We start from the raw sequence: 13,547 nt of genomic DNA, 5'->3' as shown, positions 1-13,547 counted from the left end.
GTTGGAGTTGCAGGTGTTTGAAATGAAAAACCAGAAGACCCAAAAGTGGGATTTTGAGAAGTTGATAAAGGAGACGAGTGAGTTTCTGAAAGGAACTCTGAACTAGTGAACAAAGAAGAGGATGACGAAAATAAAGGAGAACCTAGGGAGACAAGGGAGCTAGATGAAGATGCATCAGTTGACGATGTCAAAGAAGTAAAAGTTGAAGAAAACTTAGATTCACCAGAGCTTGTAAATGAAAACAAATGTGAGGGAGAGGAACTTTGAAGCAGGGAATGTAGAGGAAAATTGATAACTCAAAGATGAAGCAGACAAAGAACCAAGCGATGGGGTGGTAGTCAAAGAAGAAGAAGGGGATCCAAATAAAGCCTTAGCAGTTGCTGGCGCAAAAGAGGGAGATCCAAATGAAAACGCAAGAGTGCAAGATGATGAAGTTTCACGTGATCGGCCGGACCCAACTTCTAAAGAGAGAGAGAGGAAGTAATACTTGCACCTTGAAATACATGGAAGAAATATAGAGAGAGAAAACCAGATTTGTTCACAGAGAGAGAAAGAGACTTCGGGCTTTGAAAGAGGGAGAGGAAGATGCAGACGAAATTTCGGGTATGAATATGAGCCAACAACAAGGCTGACGGTCTTGAAATTTTTCGACCTTAGATATGAGGTTAGCGAGCTCAGATCTGAGCCGAGGAGTCTGTGGCCTAGAAATACATGGAAGAAATGTCGAGAGAAAAAACCACATTTGTTAGCAGAGAGAGAAAGAGACTTCGGGCTTTCAAAGAGGGAGAGGAAGATGCAGACGAAATTTTCGAAACGAATATGAGCCAACAACAAGGTAGACGGTCTTGACAACCTTAGATCTGAAGTTGGTGAGCTCAGATCTGAGCTGAGGAGTCTATGGCTCTGATGCCATGTAAAGAAACTACGTTTCTGTATATTTGGACCTTAAGCTCCCATGGAACTCTCTGTGTATTAATTCAATAAGAATATACAAGACCCATATGAATATATTACTAGTCACAGATCTCAATAGATACCAACAATTATAGATAATTACTAATTAATACTATCATAATCAAGAGATGCTAGACATCTATTCTTATTTGGAGATATATAACAAAGAGATATATACCCATACACCCATACAGATATGTATATGTACAAATATTGATATATATCCATAATGATGTATATCAATATGCTAACAACAGTCACTTAACAATGAATATCAATTATTGTCACAACCCTCCCCCCGTACAAGCCGAGGGCTGCAGGGTGCGGGACCATGATCAAGAGGTCTCGAATGCCACTCAGGTAGAAGTGTGCTCAACGCTTTAAAAGGGTGGAATCAAAGCAAATCATAATAGAATGAGCTATAAAGCCTAGTAAATAAATCCAGAAGCCATGTATCACTATTATATATATATATATATATATATATATATATATATATATATATATATAATGGGCTCACAAGTAAAATGAGCCCAACGGCCCAGATTGAATCTGGGTAGATCTAACGATCATAGATGCCTGACAGTGTTTGAATTTTAATTTTTTTTTTAAAAATCCAAATCACTTGAAATTTTAGACGTGCGTTGATAAAAAATAAATGAATATTTTAAAAATATTAAAAAAAATATTTTACATGAAAAACAATGACCAAAATACCCCTATAAAGTTTTAGGGGTATTTTGGTCATTTTTAATTTTGCTGATTATGTTTTTTATATTTTTATTAGGTGTATCTTGATGAGAAGAATATTCACCTAAAATTTCAAGGGATTTTTATTTGTAGAAAAAAAAAATTAAAATTCAAATGCTCTTGGCTTTCAGATCGACCCAGATTCAATCTGAGCCATTGGGCTTATGCTATTTTGTGAGCTAGTGGGCTCACCCTAGCATCTTTCATATATATATATATATATATCAAGGTGTCATTATTGATTCTTTTCATAGAGGAGCAGTTACAATGTAGATATCATAAGAATTAGCAGTTTATCATAGCAAATCAACGTAATTATAATTAGGCAAGTATCACAAGTATAAACAATATCAGTAGGTATTAACCAACTCACTTCCTAATTCACCTACTCATGAAGTAGAAGCCTTATTCATTAGGCCATGCCAATCCCATTGTTTAAAACTTCGGCCATCATTCAGAAGGGAAGACAATGACAATGGGTAATCCCATTCGCAATGCTTCACACGCGCATACACATAATCCCAACGCACTTTGGGGCTTTTGATAGGCAATGACTTTGGAAGACACTACCCTCTCCGCCAGAGGGCATTACACTACCAAAGGGGTAGAAGGCATGATGGGCATTTTCAAAAACTTGACAAACAGTATCGACTAGGTCAGAGTGTCTATCAGACAAAAACATAATTCCACAATCTGTCCCAATAGCAATCTTTAGAGATTCCATAAACTATACCTAGTTGTTGGTACTTTCGGTATTTACAATAGAGAATGCAACATGAAACATTTGTTCTTCCCCATCGAGTGAATTAGCAGCAAGTAAACTTCCAAGGTATCGTGCCTTCAGTGATGTCCCATCTAGAAATATAAGTTGACGACATCCACTTTTGAAGCCATGTATTGAGCCATAAAAGCTTATAAACATTCGATGAAATTTGTCATCTTGCCATAATTGTCCCGTCGCATAACTACCAGGATTCGTCTCAATTACACGATTTACATATACATGTAATTGGTTGTATGCCTCCTCTTGTGAACCATGTATGTCTTTGATGTCCGTTTCTATCCCTCGTCAAGCCTTGCAATAGAGTATTTGTAGCTCATAATCTCGAGACAAATCATTTATGATTTTTTTAGCTTTGAAATGCGCAATGTCACTTAATTTATCCTTGATTAAAGATGCAATAAATTTTTGTGGCGCTCTTCTCTGTACATCATTGCTTGTCCCAATATTACATGAGTATTCTCTTTTCCATGTTTTGATGCTAAAAACATTCGTCTTGCATAATTTTGAAGCATATATTTTCCATTTGCATCCATCACCCTTGTATTTTTCCCTTATGCGGTGCCACTCATTTTTAACAAGACGGTATGTGAAATGGTGGGCTATAGAAAACTTGCTAATTGCTTCTCGGAAGTTATCTAGAGACTCAAATTGTTGCCCTATATCGGTAAGTGCATCCTCCCATGAACTAAGCAACCTTGGTGCATTACTTTATTCAGAACTAGAGAGCAACAAATTAGATCTAAGAGGGGGTCTGACCTCTTCGAAAGCCCTATTATTACGTGAAATACTACCACCCTTTTGTTTACTCCCATTAAATACATAAACAAAGAGATTATTCTCTCTTTCATGTGCATTTAACATCCTCTCAATATCATCGTCAATGAATACATTCACAAAAAAAAATTTACTTCTCGGGACAAAATACCTCAATGATACCAACTGAATATCTAGCCGCTCTGCTATGTATTTTCGCAAGTCATCTAACCTAGTTCTACTTTCAATCATAAATATACATGCATCACCACCAATATAATCCAAAGTTCCATCGACATTTGAGTGGACTTCTCCGCAAAAAATACAATAAATCAATCTGCTATCACTTGTTTTCTTTTGTCCTGCACAAGATTTATAATAATTTACACCCCACAGTTAAACAAACACAATGATTATCTGAATACAAAACTAATGACTTTATGGATATAAACATAAAGTACGATCATAAGTATCTTGTCATTCAGAGGATAGTTGAAAATACAAGTTCACATACCTCTGATAAAATAACATTAACTTTCAAAATATAAAGAATTTTATCATGAGATTTGGTTCTTTAAAAGCTAGACTCATGTTCTTATTGTGTACTTCCTCTTTTCAAATAGTTATCATTTGCAAGTATCTTCAATCACAAATAAGAGTGGTATCAACAACTATCAAATCAATGAAAAGGGTTCTCAAGTATAAATGATGATGATGTGAGTGAATATGTCAATGTCAAGGTCAAGTATTTTCTCAAAAGAAAAAATATTATTGGGGAGGATTGTTAGCTACATATTAAGGGGTAGCATAGAGCCTTTAGTACAAATTACCATCTCAAAATATTACCTTAATTGAGGTGAGTTTTTTTGTTAGGGTGGGTCGAGCGTTACTTCAAAGTAGGACAATTCTAGTTCATATTGTTTCATTTCAAGGTAATTTTACTCGTAAACTGATAGGAACCACAAGGTGTTTGATAAACCCTCCAAATTGGATACAAGTGCATCTACCCAAAGCACATATTCGTGCAAATTCTAACCTGCATCCAAATGCTTCTAATAGCCCAAAGCACGAAATCAACCAAATGCAACTCCAAAATGGAGTCTCAAGCAAAAATACACACTATAGTTTAGGAATTCATACGAGGCAACTCAATCAACTCAAAAAACTCAAGCAAATCAAAATAGATAATCTATATGTAAATGACTTCACTGCATAATAAGAGGATCACCTCAGAAAAATATGAAAAACTCATAATTTTAAGCTAGAGAAAAATATGCAAAGAAACCTAAAGAAAATAATACGGTAAAACAAACTCAAAATTTAAATCAAGCATAAATAATTAATAAGAAAAACTTAAATATATCTTAAACCATGAGCATTCATTGTCAATGACAAATCAAATACAACAAAAACAATGTCCCAACAACACATTTGTTGGAATTTATTAAACAAATCTGCTCTAATTTATATGAAATTAAAATAAATAAAGATTTACCCTAGATGTCGCTGATTTGGAGTAAAAATCGAGCTCGAGCTATCTAGTAGGGCGGATTTGTGGTCAAAATCGAGCTCGGGCTATCGGGTGAGGCTGATTTAGAGTAAAAATAGGGCTATCGGGTGGGGTAAAAATGGGCCTATCGGGTGGGTCTGATTTAGGGTAAAAATTGGGCTATTGGGTGGGGCTAATTTGGGGTAAAAATGAGGATATTGGGTGGGGCTGATTTGGGGTAAATGGGGCTATTGGGTGGGGCTGATTTAGGGTAAAAATGGGTGGGGCTGATTTGGGCAAAAATGGCAGGGTGGGGCTGAGCCGTGAAAGAGTGCGTGGGGAGGGAGCTCGGTCATGAGAGAGGGCGTGGGAGGGAGTCGCGCCAATGAGAGCGTGAGAGAATGCGTGGAGGAGGGAGCTCGCATAGAGGAGAGGTGGGGGAGGGAGCCCGTGAGAGAGGGCGTGAGGAGGGAGCGTGGGGGAGGGCGTGGGGAGGGACCTCGCATAGAGACAGAGACAGTGAGCACGAGAGGAAGGCCATGAGGTAAAAAATAAAAGTAAAAATGAAAAGGTAAAAGAGAGAGAGGAGTAAAAGCTTGGGAGGGCAATATGGACTTTTTTTTTTTACTGTTTTTGAGGTTGGGGGGGTTTTTGCGAAGAAAACAGGTAAGTAGGAAAAAGATGAGAAATCAATTTTGATGGGGGTAAGTTGAGTAGATTGTGCAATTTGGGGGGTTTCTTATAATTTTCCCTACTATCTATCCAACTTACCTCCAACCTAATTTTTTCTTTTACTTTTTTACTTTTCTATACAAATACCCCAATCAAAATAAAAATAAAAAAAATGCCTAAACTACTCTCCCTTACTTTTACCTTACCCACGCCTCTCTCTCCTCTATCCCACTAAAATAGGGGCTCTGACATAGTGTAACTGCGGTCCGGCAGTAGGGCTTCGGCACTGTGTAAAGTGTGGTTTGGTAGTAAGGCTCCAGTACTGTGTAAATTATGGTCTGATAGTAGGGCTTCGACACTGCATAAAGTGCGGTCCGATAGTTGCAAAGGGCGGTCCGGCAGTAGATGTTACTGGTTTCCAAGGATCCGACACTATGTAAAGGGCAGTCCGACAGTACTCAGTTTCGGTCTGGTAGTTGTTTTAGGGCGGTTCGGCACTTTTGCACTCCAGCAATGTGATGGTGCGCTCCGGCAATGTGCTACTGGGGTCCAAAAGTCAACGTCAAATTTGGCTAATATGATTTTTCTGTATGAGAAGGGTATTTCTATCTAAAAAAAATAAACTCTTTCCCTTGAGGGTATTTGCATAGAAAGTTTGTTTTGGGGAAGAAAGTGAGAAAAAGTTAGGTTGGGGGTAAGTTACATAGATAATGTGGTTTTGGCGGTTTTTTAATAATTTTCTCAAAAATCTTCCAGAGAGCGTTTTGAAGTTGGAAAACTATAAAGTAGATCTTGATCTCAAGACTTATTAATATGAATAAAGAAAGGGATTGTATACAAAGAGATCATTTACTAGACCAGGCTCTAAAAATAGTATATCTTGTAATTGTAATATAGTATATCTTGTTTTCAAGATTTCAATTTGTATTTTTTAAAACTTAAAATTGTATAATTAGAGATGAAAATAAAAATTTAAGTCATAAGGTTTTTGATACAAGAAGTATATTTATGGACAAAATTTAGAGGTATATCTTACAAGATTGTATACAATGAGACCATTTACCTAAGATACAAGGTGGTCACAATTACTTATAACCATCCGATGTGAAATTTGATAGCTTGGATGTATCAAAAAGTTCGAGAAAATTTCTTTTGCAGTTTGAGCTTGGTCAATGTAATAATTACAGCCACCCAATTTCACATCCAATGGTCATGATTTATGTGACAACCTTGCATCAAAAGTAAATGGTCTTATTCTATACTTTCCCATATCTTACTTTTATAGTAAAAAAAGATGACATATATAAACCCCACCCTCTTTGAAAATGCATTTGTTGGTTGTGAGTGGTGAAAGCACTTCATTCTCCCACCTGTATACTCGAATTTGCAGCAATGAACTATCCTCCTCTGGGGAAAGGGGCTGGGTTGTGGTAGTAGCATCCCTACACCTTAGTCACCTTGTTGTGGTTTATATTTCCACTGATACCACCTCACTAACACCTTCAAAATATTAACTCCTAAACTATTTAAAAAAATAGACTGAGGTATATGTCTTCCTTGCTGAATTACCAAAAAAAAAATTTATCCCCCTCAAACCTTAAATTGAATGACTAGGATATTTGAGGCCAAGATCTTAAGTAAAACCCCACCCATTGATATCATCATGGTCATGGAGCCTGCATAGCCCTTGAGAACAAATTAGAGGGATAAAAAAACTTGACATCTACTAGCCATTCCTCGTAGTGTTTAAATCCAGCTCGAGGACCCGAACCTGGTGCTTGTCAAGTCTGAGTTGGACGAGTTCATTTGGCGAGCTAGCTTGGCCAACTCAACCTATATTTCAAAGAAGGAAATTGTTTTGATAAGGCCGTTGTTCTATCAAAATAAGTAAAGCTTCACTTCAAAACTCTCCGAAAATTGTATTTTTGAAGTAAAAAAATATTAAAATCGATCGTCTTGGCTTGGAATATTATGGTAATGGAAAAATAAGATTTTAAGTCCTAAAAATGGTGTATATTGTAAAATTTTATCTAGAACATGTAGTTTGCCCTAAAAATAAATGTTCACATATTTGCAAGATCTGTATCAGATTTGAGCTTCAAATTTCATAATCGGTGTTGGAAATTGATTTTAGAGCCATCAAGGAGATTTCTGATGCTCAAGTGCTTTTTGAACGAGGATTTGAGGTGACGCTTCACTTTGCTTTCATAAAGCCTAGGCCTTATAGAACCTGCATCCTTAAAAGGACTAGAGGGAAAAAAAAAGTTCAAGAAAATAGATAAAATTGAAGAATTCAAAATCAAGATAAAACATTAGATAGAAAAACAAGTCAGAAAGAAAATGGTGGATAAGTTTGCTCGTGAATTCTATCTTTCTTTTTTTTTATTTGGCGATTTAGTTGAATTTGTCAAGAACACCGAAAGCAATCAAACCTCCCATTTTTGTCAGATCTTCTATCTTGTTTTGAAAGCTTTACCTTTTGCTATTTCTCCAGAGAGTTAATTTGATAAGTGTTAAAAAATAAACGAGTCTCTAGAGGATATATTGAGGTGATGAGAAATATGTACTAGCGAGTGCTAATCAGTATGAGGACAATTAGTGGAGATAGAAGTAAATTTTCAGTTGAAGTAGGCCTACACCAAGGGTTAGCATTGAGACTATATCTCTTTGTTTTGATTATGAACGAGTCAACTACGCATCTATCGGATGAGGTACCATGGTACATGTTGTTCACGGATGACATAGTTTTTTGATTGATGAGATTAGACGTGGTGTTAATGCAAAGTTAAAAACTATATAGGGATTACTCACAAAAAAAAAAAAAAGAACTTGAAAGAGATGCTCTTGATTAGTCGACCCCAAATCGATGGGATAAGGCTCGGATAATGATGACGTTTTGCTATTTCTCTACTTGATTTAGCAGGAAGCCCCATCTCAGTTGGATTTTTCTTTAGTAGTGGTAGTAGTAGTAGTTAGTAGTAGTAGTATTAGGAGTAGCAACAGCAACAATAGTAGAACCTTGTTCCATATGTTTCCATTGTGAAAGTTGTAGTTCTATATGTTCCCATTGTGAAAGTTGCTTACGATCTTGATTATTGTTCTATTTTTATCCAGATAATTCCCGATACATAGGGAATTTTAATTAGAGAAATTGATGTAAACATCAAAAATAATTGTAAAGACCTAGACTTTCCGGCTTTAAGGCTGACCGTTGTGTGTGATTCCTAACCACCGAGTGCGGCTTCTGACTGTCGTACAGGATTTCTGGGATGCCACTTGGACGCCACCTCACTTCTTGCATGGGCGCCACCTCACTTCTTGCATGTATGCCACTTACACCCTCACCCTCTTTACATACAAGCCCCTTGGCTTTGCATGCAGCCTCCTCCTCCACCCCCCTTTTTTGTTTATTATTAACCCTCGCTCACTCTCTCTCCCCCCCCCCCCCTTTTGGCCTTAGAATTTTTTAACCTTCAATCCACCCTTGGAAGCTTGAGGAGCTTGGAGTTCTCTTGTTTCAAGGTAAGTGGATCTAAGAACCCTTGCCTTTTGTTTCATTTACTGTAAATTGAAACTATTTAATAAGAAATTGAGTAGAGATATCGAGATGATTGTGAAAACATGTTCTTGAAAGTTTTGGTTGTGTGCTACCCTGGAATTCTGCTAAATTCTAGAACTGTGTATGCTCTATAAATTGAACTTTTCACTGACCAATACATGTCCAATTGAGATCAAACCAACTTTAAATGAAAGATGGGTGAGTCCACTTCAAAAATAATTTTGGAACTATGACAAAATTTCCTATGGACTGAAAGTTATGCCAACTTTTCGAAGAGACTATCATGCTAAAATTTATGTTATGTTATGAAACATTGAATATGCATGGTTGTAACATGACATGCATATGAGTTAGTGAATGCATATGAAATAGTGAATGTTTATGAGACATTGGATGTGCATGATTGTGATAAGACATGCTTATGAGTAAGTGAATGCATATAAAATAGTGAATGTTTATGAGACATGACTGTAATAAGACATGCTTATAGATAGTGATAAGTGTTATGTGATAGGAAGCACTACGCAATGGGCCACCCATTGGTAGTGTGATAGGGTATGATAAGGGCTATATGATATGACCTGTGTGGTCAACCATGTGATAAGTGCTATGTGATTGAAGTGATAAGTACTATGTGTTCAGCCATGTGATCAGTGGTATGTGATAAGACCCTAGTGGTCAGAGAATTGTGCCAGCGGTTGAGATATTTTTCCCTAACTCCCTTTGAACGAGGATATGAGGTGACGCTTCACTTTGCTTTCATAAAGCCTAGGCCTTATAGAAATTGCATCCTTAAAAGAAATAGAGGGAAAAAAAAAGTTCAAGAAAATAGATAAAATTGAAGAATTCAAAATCAAGATAAGACATTAGATAGAAAAACAAATCAGAAAATGGGGGATAAGTTTGCCCGTGCATTCTATCTTTCTTTTTTTTTATCTGGTGATTTAGTTGAATTTGTCAAGAACACCGAAAGCAATCAACCCTCCCACTTTTGTCAGATCTTCTAACTTGTTTTGAAAGCTTTACCTTTTGCTATTTGTCCAGAGAGTTAATTTGATAAGTGTTAAAAAATAAAGGAGTCTCTAGAGGATATATTGAGGTGATAAGAAATATGTACTAGGGAGTGCTAATCAGTATGAGGACAATTAGTGTAGATAGAAGTAAATTTTCAGTTGAAGTAGGCCCACACCAGCGGTAAGCATTGAGACTATATCTCTTTGTTTTGGTTATGAACGAGTCAACTACGTATCTATCGGATGAGTCACCATAGTACATGCTGTTCGTGGATGACATAGTTTTTTGATTGATGAGACTAGAGGTGGTGTTAATGCAAAGTTAAAAACTATATAGGGATTACTAACCAAACAAAAAAAAACTTTAAAGGGATGCTTTTGATCAGCCGATCCCAAATCGTTGGGATTAGGCTTGGATAATGATGACCTTTCGCTATTTATCTACCTGATTTAGCAGGAAGCCCCATCTCAGTTGGATTTTTCTTTAGTAGTGGTAGTAGTAGTAGTTAGTAGTAGTAGTATTAGGAGTAGCAACAGCAACAACAGTAGAACCTTGTTCCATATGTTCCCATTGTGAAAGTTGTAGTGCCATATGTTCCCATTGTGAAAGTTGCTTATGATCTTGATTATTGTTCTATTTTTATCCAGATAATTCCCGATACATAGGGAATTTTGATTAGAGAAATTGATGTAAACATCGAGAATAATTGTAAAGACCCAAACTCTCCAGCTTTAAGGTTGACCGTCGTGTGTGATTCCTGTTCTCCGAATGCGGCTTCTGACTGCCGTACGCGATTTCTGGGACGCCACTGGGGTGCCACCTCACTTGTTGCATGGGTGCCACCTCACTTGTGCATGTATGCCACTTACACCCTCCCTCTTTGCATACAAGCCCCTTGGCTTTGCATGCAGCCTCCCCTCCTGTCCCTCCCCCCTTCACTTTTTGTTTATTATTAACCCTTCTCCCCTCCCATTCTTGTCTATGCTCTCTCTCTCTTCCCCCCTGCCCTCCCCCCCTTTTAGCCTTAGAATTTTGAAACCTTCAATCCACATTTAGAAACTTGGGGAGCTTGGAGTTCTCTTGGTTCAAGGTAATGGATCTAAGAACGTTGCCTTCTGTTTCATTTTCTGTAAATTCAAATTATTTAATATGAAATTGAGTAGAGATATACAGATGATTCTGAAAACATGTTCTTGAAATTTTGGTTGTGTGCTACCCTGGATTTTTGCTAAATTCTAGAACTGTGTGTGTTCTGTAAATCGAACTTTTCATTGACTAATACATGTCCAATTGAGCTCAACCTCCTTTAAATGAAAGATAGGTGAGTCCACTTCAAAAATGATTGTGGAACTATGACAAAATTTTCTTTGGACTGAAAGTTTTGCGAACCTTTCGAAGAGACTATCATGCTAAAATTTCTGTTAATATGCATGGTTGTAACATGACATGGTTATGAATTAGTGAATGCATATGAAATAGTGAATGTTTATGAGACATTGAATATGCATGGTTGTAACATAACATGCTTATGAGTTAGTGAATGCACATGAAATAGTGAATGTTTATGAGACATTGGATGTGCATGACTGTGATAAGACATGCTTATGAGTTAGTGAATGCATATGAAATAGTGAATGTTTATGAGACATTGGATGTGCATGACTGTGATAAGACATGCTTATGAATAGTGAAGAGTGCTATGTGATAGGAAGCACTACGCAATGGGGCACCCATTGGTAGTGTGATGTGATATGATAAGGGCCATATGATATGCCCTGTGTAGTCAACCATGTGATAAGTGCTATGTGATTGAAGTGATAAGTACGATGTGTTGTGACCTACGTGGTCAGCCATGTGATCAATGCTATGTGATAAGACCCTAGTGGTCAGAGAATTGTGTCGGCAGTTGAGATATTTTTCCCTAACTCCCTATGATAGGAGGGGATGATTGTGTGTGTTGGGAGGGTCGCACCCCCACCCCCCCCCCCCCCCTCCACCAAAGATTTCAGTATGAGGCACTATCTATTGGGACCCCTTTGGTAGCGTAATGCCCTCTAACAGAGATGCAAAGAGAGGGTAGTGTCTTGCAAGGTCATTACCTCTCAAAAGCCCCAAAGTGCACTGAGATCATGTGTATGTGTGTGTGAAGGCATTACGAATGGGATTACCCATTGTCATTGTCTTCCCTTCTGAATGATGGTAGAATTTTTAAACAATGAGATTGGCTTGGCCTAATAAATAAAGCTTCTACTTCAGGAGTAGGTGAATTAAGGAGTGAATTGGTTAATACATGTTGATGTTGTTTATACTTGTGATACTTGCCTAATTATAGTTATGTTGATTTGTTATGATTAACTGCTAATTCTTATGATATCTGCATTGTAACTACTCCACTCTAAAAAGAATCAATTATGAAACGTTGATATATATATATATATATAATAGTGATACAGGGCTTCTGGATCTACTTACTGGGCTTTATAGCTCATTCCTTTAACTTCCATCCTTGTTGAGCATTAGCCGCAGGTCGGGGTTGGACAACTTGGGAATTGCGATTGGTGGTTAAATCCCATGCTACTCGCAGAAATCTTTTTCTATTGTATGTTTTTGTTGGTGGTTGGGCCATAGTTTGGGCCTTTGGTGTCCATAACTCTTTTGTAATATTTCGAAAATTTTATGCACAATATTTTTAGTTTAAGGACTTGGTTTTCCAGTCTTTAGTGTATGTGTGTGGTGTGGAGTTTCGTTTTCTATTATGATTTGCTTTGATTTCGTCTTTCTAAAGCATTGAGTACACTCTCACCTAAGTGGCAACCTCTTGATCACGGTCCCACGCCCTGCATCCCTCCGGCTTGTACGGCGGGGGCTAGGTAAGCAGGGTCGTGACAGTTGTGGTATCAGAGCAACCAGGATAAGATTCTTGACCTAGAGAGTCTTATAGGTGTTTTTAGAATAGTTTTTGATAGGCTAGTAACTGGGTGTTCCTGTGTTAGGTCGAAGATGACGAGGACTCGTGCCAACAATGCAAGTTCCAATAATGAGAACATTGATGCCTTCAGAGAGTTCTTCAATACCCTTGGGGCCATAATCCATATTATGAAAGACAGTATGCTGACCTCGGCTACCCCTGCTCCGAACCAAGCAGAGAGTGGTCTAATTGAGTAATTCAGGAGGATGGCATCCCCAGCATTCTCAAGGCATGGGGTAATAGAGAAAGCCAAAAGATGGAAGAGGCAAGCAGAGAAAATTATGGATGTGTTGAACTACTCAGATGAGCAAAAAGTCAGATTGGGAACTTTTATGCTGGAAGGGGAGGCCGAACATTGGTGGAGTTCGGTGAAACAATCCTGGATGGAGACAGGGACTGAGGCCACCTAGAAAACTTCCTAGTGGCATTTGATGAAAAATATTTCCCCGACTCTATCCGGGAGAGGAAATAAGTTGAATTTATTGAGCTGCAACAAGGGAGGTTGAAAGTAGAACAATATGCAGCCAATTAGTGGAGCTCTCTCGATTCTCACCCCACATCATCAATACAGAGGCGTGTAAGGTAAGCAAGTTTGAAAGGGGCC

General features: G+C 37.7%; 1 long non-coding RNA gene across 1 annotated transcript; it reads right to left on the bottom strand.

Annotated features, from left to right (window-relative positions):
• Positions 1-2,306: 2,306 nt before the first annotated feature.
• LOC148781971 (uncharacterized) lies at positions 2,307-5,255 on the bottom strand. Its single transcript, XR_016056694.1, has 2 exons — positions 4,737-5,255; positions 2,307-3,603 (listed from the first exon to the last, which is right to left on the bottom strand). It is a non-coding gene; the product is annotated as an uncharacterized LOC148781971 (long non-coding RNA).
• Positions 5,256-13,547: the final 8,292 nt, after the last annotated feature.

This window comes from Amborella trichopoda, chromosome 5, assembly GCF_054954075.1.
Source record: "Amborella trichopoda isolate Santa Cruz 75 chromosome 5, AtrichopodaSantaCruz75HAP2 v2.0, whole genome shotgun sequence".
In the NCBI taxonomy this organism is placed as follows: Eukaryota; Viridiplantae; Streptophyta; class Magnoliopsida; order Amborellales; family Amborellaceae; genus Amborella; species Amborella trichopoda.
Note: the sequence above shows the minus strand (reverse complement) of the source record. Positions and strands in the feature narration are given on the sequence as shown.